This window comes from Symphalangus syndactylus, chromosome X (assembly GCF_028878055.3).
Source record: "Symphalangus syndactylus isolate Jambi chromosome X, NHGRI_mSymSyn1-v2.1_pri, whole genome shotgun sequence".
Classification (NCBI taxonomy): Eukaryota; Metazoa; Chordata; class Mammalia; order Primates; family Hylobatidae; genus Symphalangus; species Symphalangus syndactylus.
Genome location: NC_072447.2, coordinates 38,787,361 through 38,814,741, shown reverse-complemented (window position 1 = coordinate 38,814,741; position 27,381 = coordinate 38,787,361). Strand labels below are relative to the sequence as shown.

The 27,381-nt window shown below is 41.4% G+C and overlaps 1 protein-coding gene across 5 annotated transcripts in view; it reads left to right on the top strand.

The window, feature by feature from the left end:
- The window catches only part of PCYT1B (phosphate cytidylyltransferase 1B, choline), a 116,048-nt gene that overhangs the window by 26,515 nt on the left and 62,152 nt on the right, over positions 1-27,381 (top strand). The window lies entirely within an intron of this gene.

Sequence of the window (27,381 nt, the reverse complement as noted above, 5' to 3'; positions counted from 1 at the left end):
AAATTCTAGCTAAGGAATGATTCGTTCCTCAACTGATTTTGGTGCCTAATGCCAATTTGGGGGGAAAAAATGGAAACATGGAAGCAAAACTTCCCCATCCGTTCGAAAATGTTCAAAATAAATAAATAAATACATAGGAGTCCCTCAATGATTTAGTTAGAAATAATACGCATTTAAAACGAACTGTAAAACATTTCCAGAGTGTGCTGTGAGGGTTTCTCTTCAGGTAGGGAAACCTGGGGACGCTACATCTATTTAGAAAGGGGCTGCATGCCTTTAAGAATGAAAGTGTGGAAACGGGGTACTGAGAGCGTCCTTCCGCCTCCGTAACTGCACCGTAACTGCTCTCCCAAATTTGGTCGTCTCTCTATCCCTGGTCATGATCTTTTAGGTAGATGTGAAACTTCGTTCCCAACCACCTCAGCATGTGTCCTCAAGGAATGGGTTTTCTGTGGTCCGAAGTCTTCTGGAACTTGGGGAGACCTCTCTTTGAGTCCCCCAATCCAAAAGACACACTAGTTAAAGCTACCCTTTCCTTTAGCGATTTCCCCCAAGTTAAAAGGTGGAATATTTTGATTGGCTGTGGAGTTTGACCCCGGGAAGAGTTTTTTAAAAAAGGATTTTGTGATGTAGCATTTTGTGTGAACCTGCAAAATTAGGGCTCACAGATGAGAAGGCCAACCCATCATAAAACTGTTATTTCTTAATAAGAGTTACTAAGGGTTCAAAGAAGGCTTAGAACAACTTCCTAAAAAGCACAAATACAGAGGAAGTTATATTAGAGCCCTGTGGGCTTTTTTTCCCTATGCTTCTATTTTTAAAAATGTTTTCTCTTAGGGCACTTTAATAGTAACTGTGCCCTAGCACTTTAGCCACTTACTGAATGACATACACAATGTAGTGTCTATGTTCTCATGAGATACAAACCATCCCAATAAGTTTGTTACTAAGGGATTCCTTTGAGTCACTAAACAACTCATGGTTTAGCATAAAGAGAAATGACCACTACAAGCATATTACAAGATCATCATATGCACATATACATATACACACATAAATACAGAGAGAGAGAGACTCACTCTGTTTTCCAGGCTGGCCTCAAACTTGAACTCCTGGACTCAAGTGATCCTCCTGCCTCAGCCTCCCAATAGCTGGGATTACAGGCTTGTGCCACAGCACTGGACCTATATATATATATATACATATATACGCATATATGTATATATGTGTATATATGTATATATGTGTATATACGTATATATGTATATACGTACATATACGTATATATATACGTACATATATACGTACATATATACGTATATATACTATATATACGTGTATATATATGTATATACATACGTATATATACGTGTATATATGTATATACATATGTATATATACCATATACGTATGTATATAGTATATACACGTATATATACTATATATGTATGTATATAGTATATATACGTATATATATGTATATATGTATATATGTATACATATATATGTATATATTTGTGCCCATGCTTACCCAAAAATATATTTTTTAGAGTAACTGCAATCTTCAAATTTGCATCACATACCTTCCTGACAGAGGTAAAGGGCAGAGGAGAGAAAGGCAGCATTCAGCTCCAGTTTGTGCATCATTTCAGTCTCTTTTGCCTACTATTTTTCCTTCCATTTTTACCTCTTAGCTATTCTGCTTCTTGGTTGCTTCTGCCTGAGGGAGATGGGCAGAGAAAATTAAGGGAAAGAAGAAAGTTCAAGTTACTTTCTTTTTTTTTTAAGATGGAGTCTCACTATGTCCTCCAGGCTAGAGTGCAGTGGCCTGATCTTGGCTCACCACAACCTCCACCTCCCAGGTTCAAGCGATTCTCCTGCCTCAGCCTCATGAGTAGCTGGGATTGCAGGTGGGCACCACCACGCCTGGCTAATATATTTTTTTGTATTTTTGGTAGAGACAGGGTTTTACCATGTTGGCCAGGCTGGTCTCGAACTCCTGCCCTCAGGTGATCCGCCCACCTTGGCCTCCCAAAGTATTGGGATTACAGGTGTTAGCCACTGCGCCTGGCCAAGTTACTTTCTACTTTCACTTGTGACAGCTTATTCCAGGTGGTAACTCACAAGAACCACGCAAAGCTGGCAATGTGCTCTACACTCTCACCTCCCACCCATTGTAGAAATAAGGAAACTGAGGTTCAGAGAGGGTAAGTGACTTGCCCAAGGGTCACACTGCTTTGAAAGGGGCAGAGCTGGGATTTGAGCCCAGAGCTCTACACCTGAAAAGTGGAAGATCTTTCTTCTATAACATACTCATAAGTGAGATATATTCCGTTCCCATCTTTTTGGCAGTTCTGGTTTTGTGTGTGTGTGTGTGTATCATACACATGCATAGGTATGATACAGATGTACATAAGTTGAACTGTTGAAGCACCTGCTTTGATTTACTTATGATACAAAATTTTCCATGTTGTTCATCATTGTCATGGGCTACTGAAATTTGACTATGTTTAAACAGGGGCTTGCAACCAATTTATAAAACACTACTAAAATTTTTAAAGTGCCTTTTCTCTTATTAGCTAACTTTGATCACTGTAGTATATTCTAAATTTAGATTTATACTTCATAGCCTAACTTTCCTTGGCTAATGATCTTACTTTAATAACTAAGGCACATGCTAACTACTTAATAAAAAAGTTTGTTGATGAAGAGAGTGAGCAGCAAGTGAAAACATGAAATTAACATTTCTTTCTTTGGTTTTTAGTAGTTTCTGTTGATCTTGTAGCTTTGCTAGTGTCTTCATATTTCAAATTGTATAAATTCTGCATTTCTCCCAGCACCCAGGCATATAGCTCCAAATTGTATGTGGGTCACTGACACCACAGCCATCAACAGAGTGTGGCTACTGAGTTGCTTAACTAACTATGGAAAGTGTATGAAATATTTGCAGGGGGCCTGTTTAGGATTGAAGCTCCACACTTGGATTCTCCTTCAGAGGGCAGGCTCCTTCTCCCAGTTGCTGAAATGAAGTGGGGAGCTGGCATACGTGAGTGAATAAATAGACTTTAAAGCAGTCTATATTTTAGATCCCTGTAAGAAACAAATTGATAATAATATTGCAGATATGATTGAATTATATTTCAAGGGGAAGTTTTTCTGACAGGAAAACTTGTAGTTTCTCTACCTGCCTTATTCTTCATTAGGGGAAAATATAAGAAAGGAGACGATTAAATAGAATGCAATAACTCTGATAAAGAAATTAGAAAAGAAATAACAAAAACATTACCTAGGTTTTATGATAGAGCCTATATTTTAGGAATGTAATCTTACTACCCTTACCATTTTACCATGGTGCTCTGATTTGAGATGCTTCTGAGAACTCTTTACATTGTTACAATATTTACTCTTGATTCTTGACTTGTTTTCAGTTCTTTACTATTTTCCTGATTAAACATGATGCAAGGTGACTCATCAGCTTGACTGTCAAGATGAGAAACTGAGTGGCCTTGGGTGATATGATGTAATAGCCCTTCTTGGAAACCTAACTCCTGAGATACAAGGACTCCTCTGAGCAAGGACTGTGTCCTCATATCTTCCCAGCCCTCAGATTATGCCTAGAAAGATCCTCTGGGCTCAGCAGGTGTCCCAGAAGCCCTTTCTAACAAGGCCCAGACACCCTGAAAGTTCTCTGCTTGAGGATTTGGTTAATGACCTTGGACAAGTTCTTCTAGGGGTGCATTCTGTTGTCAGAAGGAATTGTAATTCTAGCCTGCAATAGTCACTTCCATGAAGATGGATATACCATGGATCAACTGAGAAGGCCTTGGAAATAAAAAAGGGTTGGTTCAATATGCCACGTTAGCAGGAGGAGTTCATTTCGGGTTTTACTTCCAAGTGGAGCAGTGCCAAGAGACTGCTGTCTTGCAGAAGGTGCATTATGTCAGTTTGGAGGTAGCATGCTCATCTGCTAGTGTTCAAAAAGATGACCAGATTTCCAGAGACATCAATGGCTTCCTTTGCTAATATTGCCATCTACTTAGCCACCCAGAACAGAATACATTTTAAAAATGAAACACTCTTAATGCACAATATTGGCGAAAATAAACAAACATGAGCTTCCTTGGGCATTTACTGTGGTCAACTGGAATTCTGCCTAAGGTTATTATTAGATATCTTCCTGCTGATCTCTATCCAAATGCAACATCCATGTCTTGCAAATTGATACTAGTCAGGTGTATTTAGCATGGAATCAATCCATTAGTTTCTTCCATTCTTTTAGGTTTGTTCTCTCACTACCCCTCCAACCCCCATTTGCCTAATGCTAAACCCTTATGGAAGAAATAAACCTAAATCAAATATGATAGGTAGTTTCTCTGTTTTATTTTGATGATTTAGCATATAGAAATCAAAAGGGTTCATGTACATGTCCTCAATCAGGCAGTGAGGAAGATTTAAAGTATTTAGCAATGCAGAGTTTTGGAAGATAACTGAGAGAAAACTGAGTCTCTTACCAATCCTTACCAACCCGTACCATCCCCTTACCCATGGGATCCACAGTCAGCCAGGTGGTTAACAACTTCCAGACACAGCAATGCACCAGGTGCTGTGGAGAGAAATAAAAGAAGTGAATCCAAAGCCCTTGCCCCTAAAGGGGCATTTCCATTTAATAGAAGGTAGTAGTTTGGTTTGTGGAAGCGTGCCAGGATGCTGAAATCCCTTAAGAGAGCTTTTTTGTAAGTTTGACTTTAATATATTTGACTTTCTTGAAAGCTGTTTTTTATCCATTGAGCGGAAGTACTTCCCAGCAGGGAGGACTCTGTTAACCCAATCCCCAAGTTAAGAAGAGTCCCTGCATTTGAAGAAAAGGTTTTACTTGCTCACCCCAATACATATTTTGGGACATGGAAAGGATCAATCTATTTTTGAGTGGATCTTAAGCCCCCATTGTGGGTGGCACATACTGGCCTAGAACTCTAGAACAGCTCTGCCCAGTAGAAATACAGCATGAGCCACATGTGTAATTGAAAATTTTCAAGCGGCCACAGTTTTAAAAGTTAAAAAAGGTGAAATTAATTTTGTATCCAAAATATTATGTCAGCATGCAATATAAAAATTATTAATGAGATCTTACATTATTTTCTTCATACTAAGTCTGAAATCCAATGTGTATATTGTGTTTGCAACACATTTCAATTCGGACTAACTAATTTCAAGTGCTCAGTGGCTACATGTGGATTTACAGGGAGCTTAGACACTTGTCCAGCCCTGTTAGGATCAGTTCTGAGGACCTACAATGATAAATACTTTTCATGTTGCACAGTTCATGTATACATATATGTAGTCATAACTAAAACCGAACATCACTTTTCCTTACTTCATGTTTTGCACTCTTATACTTTCTATGCTATCCTATCTTGTTCTATTTCAGTTAAGAGACTGTTGCAGTAATCTAGATGAGAGTTAATAAGTTTGAAGTTATAGAAGGACAGTGGGAAAGGAGAGAACTAGATGGATATGGGAAACACTAAGGAGGTAAATGCCCCAGGATTTGATAACTAAGTCTGAGCATGGGGCAGGTTCAATGAAAGATCAAGGGGCCAGGCGCAGTGGCTCATGCCTGTGATCCCAGCACTTTGGGAGGTGAGGCAGGTAGATCACTTGAGGTCAGGAGTTCGAGACCAGCCTGGCCAACATGGCGAAAACCCGTCTCTACTAAAACTACAAAAATTAGCTGGGTATAGTAGTGTGCTCCTGTAATCCCAGCTACTTGGGAGGCTGAGGCAGCAGAATCGCTTGAACCCGGGAGGCGGAGGTTACAGTGAGCCGAGATCATCCCACTGCACTCCAGCCTGAGTGACAGAGCGAGACTCCATCTCAAAAAAAAAAAAAAAAAAAAAAGATCAAGGAAGGCACAGTTTGTTTTCTGGCTCCAACTAGTGAGTGCCATCACTGAGATGGGTGCGCCAGGGAAGTAGAGTTTGTGAGAGTTATGTCTGAGGTGCCATGGGGACTTCCACTTGGAGGTGTCTAGTTCATGTTTGGTTGGGGAACTCAGGAGAGAGTTCTGAGCTGGAGATACAGATCTGGGAGATAGCATGGAGGAGATGGAAGTGAAATTGAGGCAGTGAAATGGATGAGAGTGAAATTGAGATAGTTTCTCGACTGAGAAAGAAGTGGATGGAAATGGTTACCTAGGAAGAGTGCTTCAGGATAATCCCACTACAGGGCTAATTCTAGAAAGTAACTGACCCTGAGCCATCCTATCAGGCTCTTAGAGGGGGAAAATAGAGGAGCTGTAATTAAAGCTATTAGAATCCTCCTTCTATTCATCTGTCTCTACATGAAATCTGGTTAAGCTAATCTACTTTATCCCAGAATCTTCCCAAGTTGGAACCCTGAGAAAGACTACTTAAAGGGCCAGTAGAAGAAGGATCATGAAAAGAAGACAGAGAAATATTTCTCAAATAACTGGGAGATCAAGGGACCAAGGGCAGGGTAAGTTTCATGGATGGAATGTCCAATAGAATCAAATGCAGTAGAGAGATCAAATGAGATAGGAAGGAAAAGTTTCCTTTGGATTTAGAAAGAAGAGGTCAATGGTGATGTTTCAGTGAAGTGGTGGGAGTGGAGGCTGGATGGCAGTAGATTGAGGAGCCTCTAGGTGGTAGGGAAGTGGAAGCTTGACTGAGAGAGGAAGTGGATAGAATGTATAGTACCCAGAGGTGGACAAATCAGGGCTTAGGGTTACTAGAGACTAGCTTTTCCCCTCCCTTCTTTCGTTCCTTTCATCTTCCCTCCCTTCATCTTTTTTTCCTTTTATTTTTCATTCCGTTCATCTATCCAAGATGTCAAATCTTTTAGTTGGCTCATTCTTTTAAGATGATAGCAACTTATGCCTAAATATAAATCGGAAAGAGCCAGTGGGAGAGGGAAAGGGTGATGGTGATGGGGACAACTGATGAAGGGAATGTCTCTTAGGCTGGACAGGTTGGGCTCCAGTGCACAAGTGGAAGGATTGGCTTCAGGGAGAAAAAAAGATGCCTCTCCCTCTGTGGTGGTGAGAAAGCTGGCAAGGATGGTTTGGGTAAGAACAAGTTATAAGAGGAAGGGTACTGAAAGTTGAAGGCCTCTCTATCTGATAGCCTGTTTTTCATCTGTGAAGGTGGAAGCAAAATCATGGTGGCTTATTTCTGGCTAGTACAGAAGTATAATTCTGGTATATCCTGGGTAGTTGAGTCCAGCCCCAGGATATGTCCTCTCCTGAGGCCTCCAGGCTGTGGATAGGGAGAAGTGGAAAGGCTGGGATGGTTCCTGATGAGATGCAGTGATGAGAGCAAATGGATCTGCTTCGTTGTGGCCTCTGGGACTCCACACCAATGCCCATCAAGCCAAGTCTAGATCTGGCCAGGAAGAGCTGAACTAGCCCACAGTGAAAGGACAGGGGGCTGGCAAGACAAATACGCTAAAGCTTGGTCTCGACTTGCTGGAGCCCATAGTCTTGTTCCAGTGTCAGTTTTGCCATTGAATTATTGTGTGCACTTAAGCAAATCCCTTTCCTCTCTGGATTCCATTCTGTCCCCCACAATGGATTGGATAGATCCTTAGAGTGTGATTCTAGCTTTCGTTGCCTTGGAACTTGGTCTACTGCAGTATGTTCTGTTTGAGCTCATGCTCCTATCAAAAGTCTGGGCTACCCCATTCCTCACCCCCTGTTGGTTTTATCCATTTGGGGTAAAAACAGGTTGCATGATCTTATGGTAAGACAAACAAATGTTCACAAGCACTTTGAAGTTTTACATTGATGTTGTACAAACCACTTCTGCTGTCTTCTGTTTTATTCTTCAGATGTTTCCTCAGACAAGTTGAATGTATTCCAAATCATATATGGAATATTCTATTCATTGTTTAGAGAAACCTGTGTTGAATCTCTTCTTAACGTGAACAGTAGCCTCCTAATTTATCTATTTCATACTACAGAAGTTTGAAACATTGGGCCTTCTTTGAGGCGTGGCAGTATGGGCTTGAACTATAGGGGCCTTTCTTAACCAATGTTGTCTATCTAAGCTTGCTAGCTACTTGGGGTTAAAGCCCAGCAATGGGTCAGGCCATAGTCCCAAAACTCTTACATCTTTAGCTGGTGCCTCACACAAAGCTTCTTAGTGACCCTTAGGGAAATAAATGCAGGAAAAGAATTATTCCATCAGATCACCGCGGGGTGGGGCGGGGGGAGAATGAAAAGGAAAAAAAGAAAGGAAGGTAGAAACAAACTAAGTCATTGCAAGCTAGGCCTATTTTCTTCCAATAATCTCCCAGGTAACAGCCTCTACCTTGCTAAGATCTGATTACCCGTTGCTGGCCTCAGACCATAGCATTATTGTTTTAACATTCCTACCTTCCTCTTTATCCCAGCATGAACCAGGTTGTATGGGAGGCTGGGAAGCTGACCTTGCTTGGGGATAAAGAGACAGTTTAGCACTCAATGATCTTGAAGGCAGACTTGAAAACACAGTGATTAGAAAATAAAGCAGTGAGCCCTGGTAGTGTGCGCCTGTGTAATAATGTGCAGGGCCACACAGGGCTAGCCTATTGAGCAGAATTCATTTTCATATAATCTCCTCCCTCCCGCCAAAATCTTTGACTTGGTGTTTTTGTTTTCTACTCGGTAATTCATGCATGCTGAACCTGACATCAGTGTAAAAGGACGCTGAGGGTTATTTAAACTGTCATTTAAGAAAAATAACAACAACGATAATAGGTTAATAGAAACATCATGAATGATGTGTACAGCCTATTGCCAACCAAATGATGTTGAAAGCCCATTCCTGGTACATGCAGGCTTCTGTGTTTCATCTCTAGTGTGCCTAATATTGACTGTAGGCACAGTCTCATAATAATAAATTCTATTTTACCTCCAAATTGTTTAGTTATAAGGTAATTGTTCTATATGGGATTCGAGGCTAGTGGTCTCACTCCTTTTTCTCCATGGGCAAGTCAGGGAATTGAACAACCATTCACAGTGCACACTGTATTGGGCACTGTGTTGAATGCTCTATATGTATTATCTCATTTAATCAGGCTGCAGACCCATGAAATAAGCATTACTATTCCTCATGTTATAAGTAAGGAAATAAAGAATCAAGTAATTTCCCAAAGATCCAAAAAGATGTATATGTATATTTTTGAGATGAAGTCTTGCTCTGTCACCCAGGCTGGGTGCAGTGGCATGATCTCAGCTCACTGCAACCTCCGCCTCCCAGGTTCAAGTGATTCTTCTGCCTCAGCCTCCCCAGTAGCTGGGATTACAGGTGCACGCCACCACACTCAGCTAATTTTTGTATTTTTATTTTTTTTTTTAGTAGAGATGGGGTTTCACCATGTTGGCCAGGATGGTCTTGAAGTCCTGACCTCAAGTGACCCTCCCGCCTCAGCCTCCCAAAGTGCTGGGATTACAGGTGTGAGCCACCGTGCCCGGCCCCAAAGATCAAATATTAACTGATTAAGCTGGGAGTTGAAATTAGGTTTGTCTGACTTCTAAAGCCCCTATTTCCATGACACATAATTCTCAAACTTCAGTGAGCATAGAATTGCCTGCTCAAGCTCCCAGGTAATTCGGAAGAAAGTTGTGCCTAGATGCACTTTGAGAGATGCTTTATTTAGCCCTCCCAGTCATATCTGCTGTGTTTGGAAACAGGAGTAGAAATAAATCAGATATCTATGTTCTTTGTAGTAAAACTAGAAATTCAATGTAAATATTTTGACCCAGCAGTTCCATTTCTTAGAAATTTGTACATATGGCCACCAAAAAAACTAGTATTAGGATGTTCTTAGCAGTGTTATTCATAATAACCCCAAACTGGAAACTACCCGAATGCCCAGCAGAAGCAGAATGGATAAAAAAAAATTGTAGTACATTCACACAATTTAATGCTGGGTAGCAGTGAGATTGAAGAATCTACAACCACCTTCAGGAATATGGATGAATCTCACAAATGTAACATTGAATGAAAGAAGCCAGATACAAAATAATATGTGCCACATGATTTCATTTCTATAAAATATAAAATAAAATAGGCAAAGCTCATCTTTGATGTTAGAAATCAGTGTAGTGGCAGGAGCATGGGATGGACGCTGGAAGTATTAGGTTACTTGATGTGTGGCTGTGTGTACTTAGCTTGTGAAAGTCCATTGAGCTGCACTTAGGATATGTGTACTTTTCTTTTCTTTTCTTTGAGACGGAGTCTCGCTCTGTCACCCAGGCTGGAGTGCAATCGTGCAATCTTGGCTCACTGCAACCTCTGCCTCCCAGTTACAAGTGGTTCTTCTGCCTCAGCCTCCTGAGTAGCTGGGATTACAGGCATGTGCCACCACACCCAGCTAATTTTTGTATTTTTAGTACAGACCAGGTTTCACCATGTTGGCCAGGCTGGTCTTGAACTCCTGACCTCAGGTGATCCACCTGCCTCGGCCTCCCAAAGTGCTGGGATTAGAGGCATGAGCCACTGTGCCTGGCCACCATGTGTACTTTTCTATATGTCTATTATTCTTTAGTACAAAGTTTAAAGATATTATTATTCACAATAATGAAGAAAGGGAACACTCTACATTGTATTTCCCATTTCCAAATAATTCTGGTGATCTAATAAACTCTAAGGAATGGCATCAGATCCTACTTACAATTATAGCTCTTGGCTGCTAATAGAGCTTCAAGGTGCTCAGCCCTTCCAGGGGCCAGTATATCCAGCCCCAAAGAGAGCCTAGGTGAGCACTTGAACAAAACACCTTACGTCTAGGACCAGTCCAGCCCTAGTCAGGTAATCTGTGAATTAAAATCCATGGCCCCCAATTGTGTACTATGCCTGGCCTCACAGTCAGACAGGTTGTGGGCTGAGGAAATGGATGGCATTGGTTAGGTAGCAAGAGTACCTCAGAATAACCCTGCTGCAGGGTGAATTCTAGAAAATAGCTGACCCAGAGCCTTTGCATCAGGGTTTGGGAGGGGGAAAAATAGAAGAGCTGTAATTAAAGCTTTTAGAATCCTCCCTTTATCTGCCTATTGCTACAGGAAATCTGGTTAAATTAATCTACTTTACCCCACAATCTTCCAGGATGGAACCCTGAGTGACAACATTTAGAGATCCAATAGACAAAGAGTCAGGAAAAGAAGACAGAGAGTACTTCTCAAATAGGTGGGAGATCAAAGGTCCAAGGGTAAAGCAATCACCTTACTGGTAGTTACACAGTTTTCTTGTAAAATATGGTTTCTGTTAAAGAAATCATCCACTTTGCAGAAAATATCATCTTTGGAACATCTTTCCTTTAGTGACTCAGAAAAAAAGAGGTTTTATTATTGAAATAGAATCTAGCAAATACCTCAAGCTGAGACATGTTAGAAATATCTGTACTTCTATCCAAGTATATTGCAAACCTCCCACACTGCATAATTTGTTCTAATGCTTGTTTCTTTCAATCTTCAACAATGTTTTCTATATGTCTTCTAAATATATTTGCTGACAAAGGAATGCATTTTAGTTTGACATCAGTTTTTTTTTCTACACATTAGAGCAGCTAGTTTTACTGTAGCATGAAGAACAGATGATTTTGCAATGGTATAAGACTTTTGTTTTTTCTCTATTGAATTATGGAAACTCAAAAAGGCTTCTAAACATTTATCGTTACATGTAACAGTATTTTGTGACTTACTGGATTGAGTATCACATGACTTGCAACATTGAAACATTAAACATGAAAAAATCATAGACGTTTATCTTCATGTTCTGGATGCTTCATTTTAAAATATGTTAATTACAATAACTTCATACCATCATTAGCTAATATCTCCAGGTGATATTTAATGTTATTGGTAGCAGATATTTCTAATGGTCTTCTGTGAGATAATTTTCAATTCAGCTATCTTCTTGTCAGATCAGATTGGGTTGTCGTGGTTGGCACCTGATAATGTGGTGGCTGCAGAACTTATACAGGCAGTACAAGGGTCAGCTCTGCCATTTTCTTGTTGTTCACTTGTGCTTGCATTATCTTTGCTTTCCTATTTCATTGCAGGAAATGTTTTTGTTGCTGTTGTTGTTGTTTGTTTGTTTGTTTTTGAGATGGAGTCTCACTCTGTCGCCAGCCTGGAGTGCAGTGGCGCGATCTTGGCTCAGTACAACCTCCACCTCCCAGGTTCAAGCGATTCTCTTGCCTCAGCCTCCCAAGTAGCTGGGACTACAGGCATGCACCATCATGCCCAGCTAATTTTTGTATTTTTAGTAGAGATGGGGTTTCACCATGTTGGTCAGGCTGGTCTTGAATTCCTGACCTCGTGATCCGCCTGCCTCAGCCTCTCAAAGTGCTGGGATTACAGGTGTGAGCCACCATGCACGGCCTGCAGGAAATGTTTTAAGCCACCTGCTGATTTATGTGCATTGGTTTAGTTAAAACTAGATAATATAATCCATAAATACCTTTATCTAGGCTCAGGTGAACTGCAGTATATTGCAATAAGCTGAAAGCAAATGAAAAAATGTCAGGCGATGCAGGCCACCCAACTTTCACATTCCCTTTAGGATACCTCACGTATTTGATGTTGACAGAAATGGGGCACCAGTGTAAACCCATATATCAGAATTAGAAGGCCAGGCGTCATGGCTCATGCCTGTAATTCCAACACTTTGGGACACTGAGGTGGAAAGATCACTTGAGCCTAGGAGTTCCAAACCATCCTGGGCAACATAGTAAGACACCATCTCTACAAAAAAATTTTTTTTACTTAGATGAGCATGGTGGTATGTGCCTGTAGTCCTAGGAGGCTGATGCAAGAGGATCACTTGTACTTAGGAGTTGGAGGGCACAGTGAGTGGTGATGGTGCCACCGCACTTCAACTTGGGTGACAGAATGAGATCCTGTCTCAAAACAAGCAAACAAAAATAGATATTTTCACTGGTTTTTGTAAAGCTTTTTTTCTTATTTTTTGACATGAAAAATAAATACAATAAGTCCTCACATAACATTATCAGGAGGTTCTTGGGAGCCGTAACTTTAAGCAAAATGATGTAGAATGAAACCAGTTTTACCATAGGCTAATTTATGTAAACAAGAGTTAAGTTCCTATGGCATATTTCTGGCCACAAAAACATCACCAAACTTCTGTTGAAAATCTTTTATTGATATATATATTTAGACGGAGTCTCGCTCTGTTGCCCAGGCTGGAGTGCAATGGTGTGATCTTGGCTCACTGCAACCTCTGTTTCCTGGGTTCAAGCGATTCTCTCTCACCTTAGCCTCCAGAGTAGCTGGGATTACAGTCGCATGTAACAACGCCCTGCTAATTTTTGTATTTTTTAGTAGAGACGGTGTTCACCATGTTAGCCAGGCTGGTGTAGAACTCCTGACCTCAAGTGGCCTGCCCTCCTCAGCCCCGCAAAGTGCTGGGATTACAGGTGCAAGCCACCGCGCCTGGCCTGATTACATTATATTTGTACATACTTATGGGGTACATGTGAAATTTTGTTGCATGCATAGAATGTGTACTGATCAAGCCAGGGTATTTAGGGTGTCCATCACCTTGAGTATTTATCATTTCTATGTATTGAGAACATTTCAAATCTTGTTTTCTAGCTTTTTTTTTTTGAGACACAGTCTTGCCCTGTTGCCCAGGCTGGAGTGCAGTGGTATGATCTTGGCTCACTGCAACCTCTGCCTCCCAGGTTCAAGCGATTCTCTTGCCTCAGCCTCCTGAGTAGCTGGGATTACAGGCATGTGCCACCACGTCCAGCTCATTTTTGTATTTTTAGTAGAGACCCGGTTTCACCATGTTGGTCAGGCTGATCTCGAACTCCTGACCTCAGGTGATCCACCCACCTTGGCCTCCTAAAGTGCTGGGATTACAGGCGTGAGCCACCATGCCCGGCCACTTTTCAAGCTATTTTGAAATATATAATACATTGTCGTTAACTGTAATCATCCTACTCTGCTATCAAACGTTAGAACTTATTCCTTCTATCTAACTGTATGTACCCAGTAACCAACCTCTCTTCACCCCCAACCCCGCTCACCCACACACCCTTCCCAGCCACTATCTCAATGATAGTGGTATCTATCATTCCACTCTCTACCTCCATATGATCAACTTGTTTAGCTCCCACTTATGAGTGAGAACATGCAGTATTTGTCTTTCTGTACCTGGCTTAAGTGGCTCTGAAAAGAGCCTTTGGTTTTTGAAAGTAGTTCACTTGGAGCTGGTGTACTTGGTGAGGGCCTTGGTGTTGTCAGACACAGTGTGCTTGGCCATCTCCCTAGGCAGCAGGCGCAAGCTGTATGGATCTCCCTGGAGTTGATCGTGGAGTACTTGTAATGCATCAGGAATGATGCACTTGAAGATATTGACAAATAAGTTCATGATGCCCATGGCCTTCGATGAGATGCCAGAGTTGAGATGGACCTGCTTCAGTACCTTGTAAATGTAGATAGAGTAGCTTTCCTTGTGGCTATGCTTGTGATTCTTGCCATCCTTCTGGCTCTTGGTCACACCACCTTCTTGGCACCCTTCTTTGGAGCAGGAACAGACTTGGCTGATTCAGGCATGTCACCACAAATCAATAACTATACTGAGAAAGAAGCCACTTCAACACCACCACACTTCTAAATAAATACCAAAACACTCCTAGTATCATTCAACATTGAAATACATGTGAGCTATGTATACATTTAAGAAAGACTAATAAAAACAAGGTAATTATTTACCAGCTTATTCCAGTTCAGGGTAGTGGGTGACTGGGACCTATCCTGGCACCTCAGGGCACCTGGGGGGAACCAGACCTGAACAGGACACCATCCCATCGCAGGGCACACTCACACACACACCACACTCATAACACTGGGACAATTTTTTTTTTTTTTTTTGAGACACAGTCTTGCTCTGCCACCCAGGCTGGAGTGCAGTGGTGCAATCCCGGCTCACTGCAACCTCCCCATCCCGAGTAGCTGGGATTACAGGCATGCGCCACCGTGCCCAGCTAATTTTTGTATTTTAGTAGAGACAGGGTTTCAGCATGTTAGCCAGGCTGAACTCAAACTCCTGACCTCAGGTGATCTGCCTGCCTCGGCCTCCCAAAGTGCTGGAATTATAGGCTTGAGCCACTGTGCCCAGCCCACATTGGGACAATTTAAAGACACTAATTAACCTGCTGTGTACATCTTTGGGATGTGGGAGGAAACCAAAGTACCCAGAGAAAACCCACACAGATATGGGGAGAATGCGAAAATGCTTCACAGACAGTAGCCCTGACCCGGAACCAAAATATTTTTTTTCTCATCCACGTTACAATGAAAGGTCATTGAACAAAATGACGTTATTCAAGGATCTGAGGTATGAACACAAGTGTTGCTGTCTAATGGATTGTCTTGCCCATCCCACATTAGAAAACATTGGTTTAGGCATTCTAAATCTTACCGTTGGATCCAACCATCAGGGAGAAAAAACTGTATTTTCAGGGTGCACGTTCGTTTGGCCCCTTGAAGAAAATGCTTTTCTGAACCACTTTTTGGTGCTGGGGTTCTGCCTTACATGGAAGGCACTATGGAGACAAACATAAAAACACAGGACTTTCTGGCCAGGCGCGGTGGTTCACGCCTGTAATCCCAGCACTTTGGGAGGCCGAGGCAGGCGGATCACGAGGTCAGGAGATCGAGACCATCCTGGCTAACATGGTGAAACCCCGTCTCTACTAAAAGTACAAAAAATTAGCCAGGCGTGTTGGCGGGCGCCTGTAGTCCCAGCTACTCGGGAGGCTGAGGCAGGAGAATGGCGTGAACCCGGGAGGCGGAGCTTGCAGTGAGCCGAGATGACGCCACTGCACTCCAGCCTGGGCAACAGTGCAAGACTCCGTCTCAAAAACAAACAAACAAACAAACAAAAACAGGACTTTCTGTACTAGGGGGCTGTTGTTGAGTGTGTCAGTACCGATGTTACTACAGTATCACCCAGCATGCCCTTTAAGGTGGCACCATGGGAGGAATTTCTCTCAGAACTCAACATCAGGAAAATGCTGTGCTTTTTCCTCAATAGCTATTTTGCTTTGTGCTTAAGGACAACATTAACTTTGTTTTCCTCTTTGCTGTGACTGCTGAGAGCTTAAAGCCATTTTTGTAGTCTTACCTTTTTGAAATATAGAGGACTGTGATATGCATTTCTTTGGGCTCATTTCACCCCTGACCTTTAAAAAACAAACATATTTTGGCTGGGCGTGGTGGCTCACGCCTGTAATCCCAGCACTTTGGGAGGCCAAGGCGGGCGGATCACGAGGTCAGGAGATCGAGACCATCCTGGCTGACATGGTGAAACCCTGTCTCTAGCAAAAATACAAAAAATTAGCCGGGCGTGGTGGTGGGCACCTGTGGTCCCAGCTACTCGGGAGGCTGAGGCAGGAGAATGGCGTGAACCTGGGAGGTGGAGGTTGCAGTGAGCTGAGATCGTGCCACTGCGCTCTAGCCTGGGCGACAGAGCGAGACTCTGTCTCAAAACAAAACAAAACAAAACAAACAAACAAACAAAAACCAACAAAAAACATTTCTCCTCCTCACCCCGGATCTTGCAACTATTATTTTAAACTTTCAAATTTTATTTTTAAAGTCACCTCAAGTCCTTTGGAGAAGGAGGTGGAATATGAATATAACATTGTTATTGATGTTCACTATAAACTTAAGTTCAATTGCCCAAGAAAAAAATTATTTAGAATGTGGAATTTTTATATCTTGGTAAAGATTGTTTTCTATTGTTAATAGCATCTATGCATTTCATGAGTCTAAGAGGCTATTCATTGTAAGTTGCACTTCCATTTCAAAGGTGTTACAATGTGAAAAAATGGCCAACACTGATTTTAAGATAATATCTATTGTAAGATCCCTCCTACTCTCAGGGATGTTAAAATGTGGGGAGAAATGTACATTTTAGAATCAATGAAATGTGGTTTTACTTATAGTACTATGAGTCTTCTAGCTATTTGATATTCACTCACTGCTGTGAGGTTGGAAAGTGGCCGCATGAGATGGAGTTTGGTTTATAAGTGGTCAGTGTTTTAAGGAAGCCTGTATCTCCAGGGCATAATAAAAATTCTGATCTCTGATCACCAAAAGGGCAGTATGTACTAGGCTAACCCAGATGTGAGTATTCAGGCACTGGTTTACTGGTTTAAAAAATGAACTTATTATGTGGGAATTCTAAATAAAGTTGGAAAATGTGTGTTTTGTTTGTTTGGTTTTTTTTTTTTTTTGAGACAAGGTCTCACTCTGTCACCCAGGCTGGAGTGCAGTGGCATGCAGTCACAGCTTATTGCAGCCTTGACCTCCGGGGACCAAGCGGTCCTCCCACCTCAGCCTCCAGAGTAGCTGGGACTACAGGCGTACGCCACCATGCCTAGCTAATTTTTCATAGAGAGAGGGTTTCGCCATGTTGCCCAGGCTGCTCTTGAACTCCTGAACTCAGGCGATCTGCCTGCCTCTGCCTCCCAACGAGCTGGGATTACAAGCGTGAGCTACTGAGCCCAGCCTGGAAAATGTGTTTTTAAAAGATATTTAAGACAATTTTTAAACTGTGCTATTGTTTCAGTTTTAACCAACTTCAAAATGCTTATCCTCAACAATAGAAAAATGGGCAAAGGACAGATTATTCTCTGAAGAAAATACAAATGGCTAATAAACATTTGAAAAATGTTCAATCTTTTTGTAATCAAAATAATGCAAATTGAAACAGCATGCTACCATTTTTTGGTCTATAAAATTGGCAAAGGTAATACTCAATGCCAGTGAGATGGCAGCAAGATAGGTGCTTTCATACATTATAATGTGAGTGTAAATGATACAGCTTTTGTAGGAGGCAATTTACCAATACATGTTGAAATGTTCTTCAAATATTTATCTTTAAAATGTTCATACTCCTGATCTAAGTAATTCAGTTTCTAGGCATCTATCATAAGGAAATAATCAGAGGTTCAGAATTATGTTTAGAATGTTATTTATATTAGTAAAATATAAATAGTTTAATATTCAATGATAGAGAAGTATTTAAATTACGGTTCTTTTTCAGTGAAATGTTTTACAGCTATCAAAATTAGTGAAGTTGAAAACTATTTAAGTGACACGATAAGATAATCATGATATATTGAGTGAAAAAAACTGTCTATCCGGCAAGATTCCAAACTTGTTAATATGTATATATGTCATACCAGAAAGCCTGAAATGAAATATAGAAAGAGTTAACTATGGTTGTCTCCGGGAAGTAGAAAGAATTGTTGGTGACTTTTATTTTCCTCTCTTAACTTTCCCAAATTTTCTATAATATATATTATGATGATGCTAAGAAAAAGCTATGAAAGATTGACAAATTATTTTATTATTGAGTTTAAAGTCTGTATTTGTCTTTATCAATTATCATTCTCTCTCCTGTGACTTTAAATTCCCCCATTCAACAAATATTCTTAAGGACCTTCTATATGCCTGGTACTGCCCTTGGGAATAGGGATACAGCAATGAGTAGACAGACCAAGTCCTTGCTTTCTTAGAGCTTCCCCAATAGCAGGGAGAGACTGAGCTTAAATATACAATGTTTCCTCATCTGATGACCTGGACCTCTCTTCTACCTGCATCCATGCCCTTAGCTGAATGAGTGAATCTAGTCTAATGGCTTTATATATCACATACTCTGTCAGTTTCTAAACCTGCATCTCTAGCTTAGTCCTTTCTCCCAAACACCAGACTTATACATCCAACTGTCTACCTGACATCTCCACTTGGAGATCTAATAGGTGTGTCAAACCAAATCTGTGAGAATGGAATTGTTAATTTCCCCATCCTTGTTGTCCCTCCCACCCCTAGACCTACTCTTCCAGTGTTTTACCCCTTCTAGAGAATGGCAATGCCATCTTTCCAGTTCTTCAGACCAGTGGCTTTGGAATTATCCTGATTCCTCTCATTCTTTCACACCCTACATCCAATCTGTTTCAAGTTTTATGTATCCAAAATCTATCCAGAATCTGACCACTTCTTACCACCTCCACTGCGATCACCCTGACTCCTGCCTCTGTCTTCTTTTGCCTGATTGTTACACCAGACACCTCAGTGGTTTTCTTGTTTCTACCTTTGACCTCTTACAGTTTATTCTCAACACATTAGCCAGATGGTCTTGTTAAAGCTAAGCCAGATCATTATCATGCCTTGTTCAAAACACTCTGATGCCCAGCACTTTGGGAGGCTGAAGCAGGCGGATCACCTGAGGTCAGGAGTTTGAGACCAGCATGGCGAAACCCTGTCTCTACTTAAAATACAAAAATTAGCCAGGCGTGGTGGCGCATGCTTGTAGTCCCAGCTAGGTGGGAGGCTGAGGCAGGAGAATCTCTTGAACCCAGGAGGCGGAGGTTGTAGTGAGTCGAGATCGCACCACTGCGCTCCACCCTGGGCGACAGAGTGAGACTCGGTCTCAAAAACGAAACAAAACGAAACGCTCTGATGGCTCCCATCTCCCTAGAGTGAAAGCCAGTCTTTACAGTGTCCTAAAAGACTCACACGACTGGGTGCCTCTCATCTCCTTTCTTCTGGCCTCACCTCTGGCTACATCTTTTCTTTTTTGCTCGCTTCCTCCAAGCATACTGGCCTTCTAGTTATTCCTGGAAGAAGCCAGGCATGTTCGTGCCTCATGGCCTTTGCCCTTGCTGTTTTCTCTGCCAGGAATGCTCTTTCTCCACATGGCTCACTTAATCCTTTATATATTTACACATACATCAACTTCTCTGACTATCCTATTTACAGTGATACCCCCAACACTCCCTATTCCCTTTCCTTGCCTTATTTTTTTCTATAACACTTAATCACCCTTTAACTAAAATATTACATGTTTTATGTTCTTTTTCCTGCTTGTTTATTATTTTTAAGTGTTATGAGGGCAAAATTTTTTGTTTTGTTTTGTTCCCTGATGTATCCTCAGAAGCTAGAACAGTGCCTGGCACACAACAAGAACTCAAAAAGTGTTTGCCTGATGTTTAGAAAAATGAATTATGGGTAGATACCATGAAAGTAATTTAAAAATTTTTTAAAGCTCAAATGAGTTTTAAATATTCCATATACCTGCAAATCATATCATTTAACAGTTAATTTTTGGATAATAGTTTTTATTTTTCAAAATACTCCTCTTTTCTTAATATAGACCTCCCTCCCCCACCCCTGCCACATTTGGGAGACCTGAGCCTTGATTAAATTTTCTGCATCTCTGAATTTAAAGGAGAGGAGGTATTTCTTTAAATTTATTTCTGCATTATGAACATTGCATGAATGCATTCGCATTTTAAAAATAAAACAAAATGACAGACATATATGGAATAAACAATGAAATCCCTTCATCTCTTCTCTCAAAATATTATCTCCTTCCCAAGAGGTAACCCCAATTAACAATTCAATGTGTATCATTCAAGTCCAGTGCTGTCCAGTAGAACTTTCTGTGATGGTAGAAATGTTCTATATCTGCATTGCCCAGTATAGTACCCAGTAGTCACATGGGTTATTGAGCACCTGAAATGTGGCTAATGTGAATGACAAACTACTTTTAATTTTATTTAATTTTAATTAATTATAATTTGAATTTAAATAGCCCCATGTGACTAATGGCTACCATATTAGCACAGTTCTAAACTATTTCTTTTTCTTTTCTTTTTTCTTTTTTTTTGAGGCAGAGTTTCACTCTTGTCGCCCAGGCTGGAGTGCAGTGGCACAATCTCAGCTCACTGCAACCTCCGCCTCCCAAGTTCAAGCAATTCTCCTGCCTCAGCCTTCCAAGTAGCTGGGATTACAGGTGTGCGCCATCAGACCCGGCTAATTTTTGTATTTTTAGTAGAAATGGGGTTTCACCATGTTGGCCAGGCTGGTCTTGAACTCCTGACCTCAGGCGATCCACCTGCCTTGGCCTCCCAAAGTGCTGGGATTACAGGCATGAGCCACCGCGCCCAGCCCTAAACTATTTCTACACAATTACCTCTCTCTTTTCTTCTTTTTCTCTCTCTTCCCCCTTCTCTCTCTTTTTACTATAAATGACATCATACTAGATAGCATGTATACATACATATTATACGTATTGCTTTGTGACTTGCTTTTTGCATTCAACAAAATGTCTTAGATATCATTCCCTGTCAGTACATACATATCTGTCTTGCTGTTTTCAATGGTGCCTGTTACTTATAACATGTACATACCATACATAACTAAATGAAAAAAACGGATATTTCTTGGTGCTGAACCACATACTGGGCCTCTTTTTTCTTCTCTCCAGCGACATTTATTGGTGATGACTTTGTACCAGCTGCCTGATTTAAGAGTCTACATAATCAGTTACACAGTCTAAGAATCCAGTGATTCGTGTGTGTTGGGCCCATGGTCAACTATATTATCTATTTTTTTCTGTCCTCTCTATCCTCAAAAGACAAAATATTCTGACTCCACAATAAATAAGGCTTTAAAAATATGTTCAGAAACAAGTAAATATAAACCTAACAGTATGAGGCTGCTGGATTAGATTTTGTGATGTCTTTTTGTAATTCTCAATTTGTGGTTCTACTGCTGATGAGTTTCACAGCAAAAGGCCTACCTGGAAGAAGTACATTCTTTCTGAAGTCCTGTTCTTATCTTGTTTTGCATATCCTGATTAAAATGTTCTGTCTTTGTAAAATTCTTTTCTACTAGAGACATTCTTGAGATGGTTATAACTTTAGTTACTCTGGGTAATTCACTTTTCAACTGATCTCTGTGCTTCTAACATACCTCATCAGCACTTTCTAGCCAATGTTTGAGCCTGACAAACTGTTATAGACACTGTATTAACCAAGGCTCTGCCAAGACACAGATGGCTCACTCTAAAGGTGAAATTGAAAGAGAGTTTAATAAAGGTAATACTTACAAAGGTATGGGCAGGGTTTAAGGAAACCTCAAGGAATAGTATAGTATACTTGGCCTAGAAACAATGGGAGATTGCCATCCCCCAGGCTGGTAGGGGCAAGGGGTGAGTGTGGTTACCAGAACCTCACACAGACAGCTCTATAAAGAGGACCCCCTCACAGAAGCTGTGAATTTTGGTAAAAGGACAGAACCAACACACTGCTTCCTAGCAGAGAGGAAGCCAGGGAGACAAACACCCTGAGCTCGCTCTTCTCCTGCCCTCCACTGTTTCGCATGCTTCCCAACCAGCTGGAAGCAGGAGGCAGAGATCCCATTGGTGCAGTCCATTGGGGAAGCCGTACAGAAAAGAGTAGAGGAAAAGCATAGAGAAGGGTAGAAAGAGAGTGGATTCTGGAGAGGCAAAAGGGAAGATATTTATTACCCACACATTCTTTTAGTTAATCCTCACAACAGCTTATCTTCCTTTCATAAACAAGGATACTAAGGCTTGAGAGGTTAAGAACAGCAATTTGCTAAAAATCAAATGTAAAAATAGGAAAGGGATATTAAATAATGGAGGTAGGATTTGAACTCAGGCCTGTCTGACGGGATTGCCCCACTGGAGTTAAGAATAGCTTAGCTTGGCCGGGCGCTGTTGCTCATGCCTGTAATCCCAGCACTTTGGGAGGCCTAGGCGGGCCGATCACGAGGTCAGGAGATTGAGACCATCCTGGTTAACATAGTGAAACCCTGTCTCTACTAAAAATACAAAAAATTAGCTGGGCGTGGTGCGGGCGCCTGTAGTCCCAGCTACTCGGGAGGCTGAGGCAGGAGAATGGCATGAACCCGGGAGGTGGAGCTTGCAGTGAGCAGAGATTGTGCCACTGCACTCCAGCCTGGGCGACAGAGCGAGACTCTGTCTCAGAAAAAAAAAAAGTATAGCTTAGCTTAAACAAGCAACTCTGCGGGTGGCCTATCACCATCAGCAGTACTGTGCTAAGTTCTGATTGGTTGATTAGCTTGTTGTCTGATTGGTCCAGTTGTCAGTCAGCGATGTACATTGCATAAGTGCAGGTTCTAGCAACCATTTTTTTTGCACTTAAGTAATATTTGCATTGTCCATTCTCCAGTACCTAATAGCTTTTGTTTTAAGTAAATATTTGACAATGTCCAACTGAAGAGATTCTATACGTGAAATGCCCAACATATAATGTCTTCTTTAGAAACCTGATGATATGTGGCTTTGGTATGATTCTGTGGCATAGTTTATATAACCAGAACTTATATGACAAATAGGTAACATATTCACTTTGTAATGACTGAGTATTCTGAAATCTTCAATTAGGTAGAAAGAAGTTTTATTGCAACCTAGCTCCAAGTCTGTGGTCTGGCAAGGCCCTTGCATATGTGAGGTCCAGGGCACTGGGCCAGGGCTTCTTAACCCTTTATGATCCTTGCTGTCTTCTGCTAAACACGTTGTGCACATGTACCCTAGAACTTAAAGTATTATGTGTGTGTGTGTGTGTGTATATATATATATATATATGTATATAAAGAAATCTTATGTGCCAACCAAACCCCAAATTTGGAATATGCCTCTCTAGAAGGGCATAGTCTGTCTTCTGATGATCTTCACAAGTTCAGAAGCTTAGTTTCTATGATTTTCATGCTCAAAAGAGTAGTGGTTTTCCCCAAATATGATGTTATTGAAAACTGAACATGAACATGCCTTTTCAAACAAATACCTTCTCCCATTCTAAAAGGGTCATTCTTCACTTTAGAAGATTGCTGCTGCAAAGCCAATTCTGTTCCTACCTTTCTTATCTCTCTCCTCCATTTCTCTACCCTCCAAACCCCTAGCATTATATTAAACATATATCATGTGCTAATAAACACTACAAAATGTGATCTGGCTGATTTAAAGTCTAACCTGAGGCTTGCAAATAACTACAAATAAGTCATTTGACCTGCTTCACTAAGTCTGGGCAAAAATATGGTTACATGCTTTTATTTCTTCAGTTAATTGTTTGAGTTCCCCCTTCTCTATCAGGAAATCATGTATCTCCTTTTAGAGGTTTTTCCATCCTTATAGTCTAAAAATCCTGAGGGTTTCCTCAGCTCACAGGGAGCCAAAAAGGTAACTGAGTTTGAGGGATCTACCACTGCTGTTGCTTCTTGCTGTCACTTGGTGTCACCTTGAAGACTGGTTCAGTGAAGATAGTATCTACCTCACAGAGGTGTTGTACAAATTAAATGAGCAAATACATTTAAAGCGCTTAGTATATCGATAGATACATGGCACTAAGTAGGTACTCAAAGATTTAGCTATTACCTTATGTTATCAGGCCTTAGTTTTATGTAGGGTCTACACCAGAGGATCCCTGGAAGCATCTCAGCTTTGGCAAATGGTGAAGTTAGCTCAGTCCCTGCCCCTCCCAGAAGCCTCTATCTTACTAACATTGTCCTGAAGTTGATCTGCCTCTAGTATATGGAAGAGACAGAACCTAAGGAGCATAGAATTTTTTATAAAGCAAATGATTTGTTCTGGCTCAGAGAAGGAGTTTTTTTTTAATTGTAATCTGGGGTGTTTGGACTGAAAAAATATTGTCTCAGGTCACAAGGCTGGTTGGTAGTAGCTGGGCCTTAACCAAAGTCTTCCTGAATGCAGAGCTTGATCAACTCAAGAAGTACCCTGCTGTGCTTTAGAAAGCAATGTTCTGGACAGCAAGGCTGTGGCTCATTTATTTTTGCATTCTCCCCATTCTGAGCACATTGCTTTATACATAACAAGAAATAGCTCTTCTCCATATCAACTGCTGTTAAAGATAGTCACCTGTGCACACATGCAAACACAAACACATTCACACACTTAGGAATTCTCTCTGCCTTCCATCTCTTTGTTTCTCCTTCTTTCCTACTTCTAGGCCATAATAATTAAGAACAAAATGCACGGTGCATATAAACCTTTTCTTCCCCTTTGAGTAACTATTGTTGCTTTACAACGTTCCCTATCTCTGTTTTAATTACCAGATTTCACACCCTCAAGAACACACCATTCTTGGAAAATGGCAACACCTTATCTCCTCTTTAATAAACTTTGTGACTAGCACATACAAGATCTCCAAATAGTAATTTATTTTAGGTCATGTGAAAAAGATTCATTGCCCACATGTATTAAAAGGTAATGAATCATTAAAATAAGCTAATCCCACTTGCCAATCCATTTACCCATTTGGGTTGTGTGCTAAAAGTCCATTCATAAGTCAATTTGCAGCCAGGTGTGGTGGTGCATACCTGTAGTCCCAGCTACTTGGGAGGCTGAGGCAGGAGAATCACTTGAACTCAGGAGACGGATGTGGCAGTGAGGTGAGATCGCACCACTGCACTCCAACCTGGGAGACAGAGTGAGACTCCATCTCAAAATAAATAAAAAAATAAAAAATAAATAAAAATGAGTCAATTTGCTTGTTTCTATGTGTAACTATATTATCTATTATTATATCATATTGTATATAATAGTGAATAATAATAGCAGTAATAATAGCTACAGTTTATTAAGTACCAGGTATGTTACACATATTATCTCTGCTTTTCACAACAGCCTTGCAAGATGAATAGCCCATTTTATAGATGAAACTGAGGTTCAAATAAGTTAAGGAACTTGCTTTTAAGCACACAAAGTCAAAAATATTTCCTGCCTCAAGTATAGCTCCTCCTGAAGTGGTAGTGTTGGGTCATTCATGACTTTCCTCACCACATCTGTTGGGCCCCAGGGTGGGCGCCTGACCCAACGCCAGCCTGGTTAAGGCCTGATTTGAAAAGATAAACTTGGCCAATCAGATTCTCCCTTAGGAATTTGAATTGGGAAACATGGAAAGAGTCAGTAAGTTGGTAGGAGGCTAGGGCTGAAAGGCACAATGGAAAGTTGTTAAATGAGTGTTGTGAAGAGAGGCTGAGGAGGCCATGATGGGCCAGCCTATTAGAGCTGAAGCTGTGGGGCAGTGCAAAGCAAGCAGCGGCTTTAATGCAGTGGGAGGAAATGGAGTCACTGGGGGTGGGACAGAAAGGATCATGTGCAGGGAGCAGCCAAGTTGGTGTGGAGCATTCTCTCTGGGGCCACGTTCTGCCCCTTGCCTCCTTTTCCACAGTTTCAGTTCCAGGGTAGTCTTAAAAGAAATCCTCCATCCTTTGAGCTAATGTTAGTGAGTGTCAGTTCCTTTCAACCAGAAGAGCCAAATTAAAATACATGGCCAGTAAGTGCTGGAGAGGGGATCTGAACCCCAGGTTTGTGGCTACAGAGTTTTTGTTCTTGTCACTGCACCCCTTTGCCACATTACAAATGCCACTGTGGTCTACCATAGCCTATGAGGTCACCATAATGTATCTGAAAAAGAACCAATAGTGAACCCAAGTTTCCTGAATCCTTGTCCCAAGTCTTGGTTTGCTTCCAGAGCCCTGAAGGAGAAGGTGAGGGCTAAGAAAATCTCAGATAACTGGGAGGCCTCCAGACAACATTGAGCTTCTAGGGTGGAAGGGACTGCAATGGGGAGAGGGGATGGGGACAGGGGAGGGATCGGTTCTCGTCAGTACAGAGAATGGGGGCCCCCCAAGGGCAGGGATTATTGGTCTTATCCCTACTTCTATCCCCAGATTCCAAGGTAGTGCCTGCCACTTCTTTGAATGAGTGAGCGAATGGATAAATAAATGGCAGAAGTGAGTCACAGCCCCTGTCCAAATGTATGGATCATTCTTCAGTCCAGTGTCCACAGGTTAAGGAACACATCTTAACCTGTCTCCATCTCTAAGAAACAATTGATGCAGCACTGTAAATAATATTTATCATGACTAATCCACTTTAGCTTTAAAAATCACAAAGATGATGTAGTGGTGACTGCAATCACGGCACAGTTCAAAGACTTCAAATGGACAACACTGGATTGCATTTGCCTTGTTTACAAAAACACCGCTTGCTTTGTCTGGAGAGAGTGAGGTTTTCATTTTAAGAGGCTGACTAAAAAATGCAGGGCCACTTTCTGGGCAGGCTTCCAAGTGACTACATCTTTCTCACAGCGTTCCCCAGAGCCCCAGCCCAAGCTGCCTGGGGCGGGGCCTCTAGCCGCTAGTCACTGTTGAAGCCAGCACAGGAGCAGTCATCTGCAGCCTGCCCGAATTGCTGTGCTTTTAAGCCTTCCCAAGGCACAGATAACAGCTTTGGCCTTTGCATTGAAAGAGACATCAGAGTTTGTCATTGGCCAAGCTCGTGTGTGTGAAATATAGGAGATGGCGTGCCACGCTTCTGAGTATGGCATTCTTTCCAGCCGAGTCTCCTGGGTGTGGGTGAGTCTAAATGTTTGAAGACTGCCCTCGTTGGTTGTGAAATGTTCGAAGCTGGGCATTGTGACTTTCCAAGGGCATGACTTGGCATATTTCTTAACCCTAATGAGGCTCAGTTTCCTTTTTGTGAAATAGGG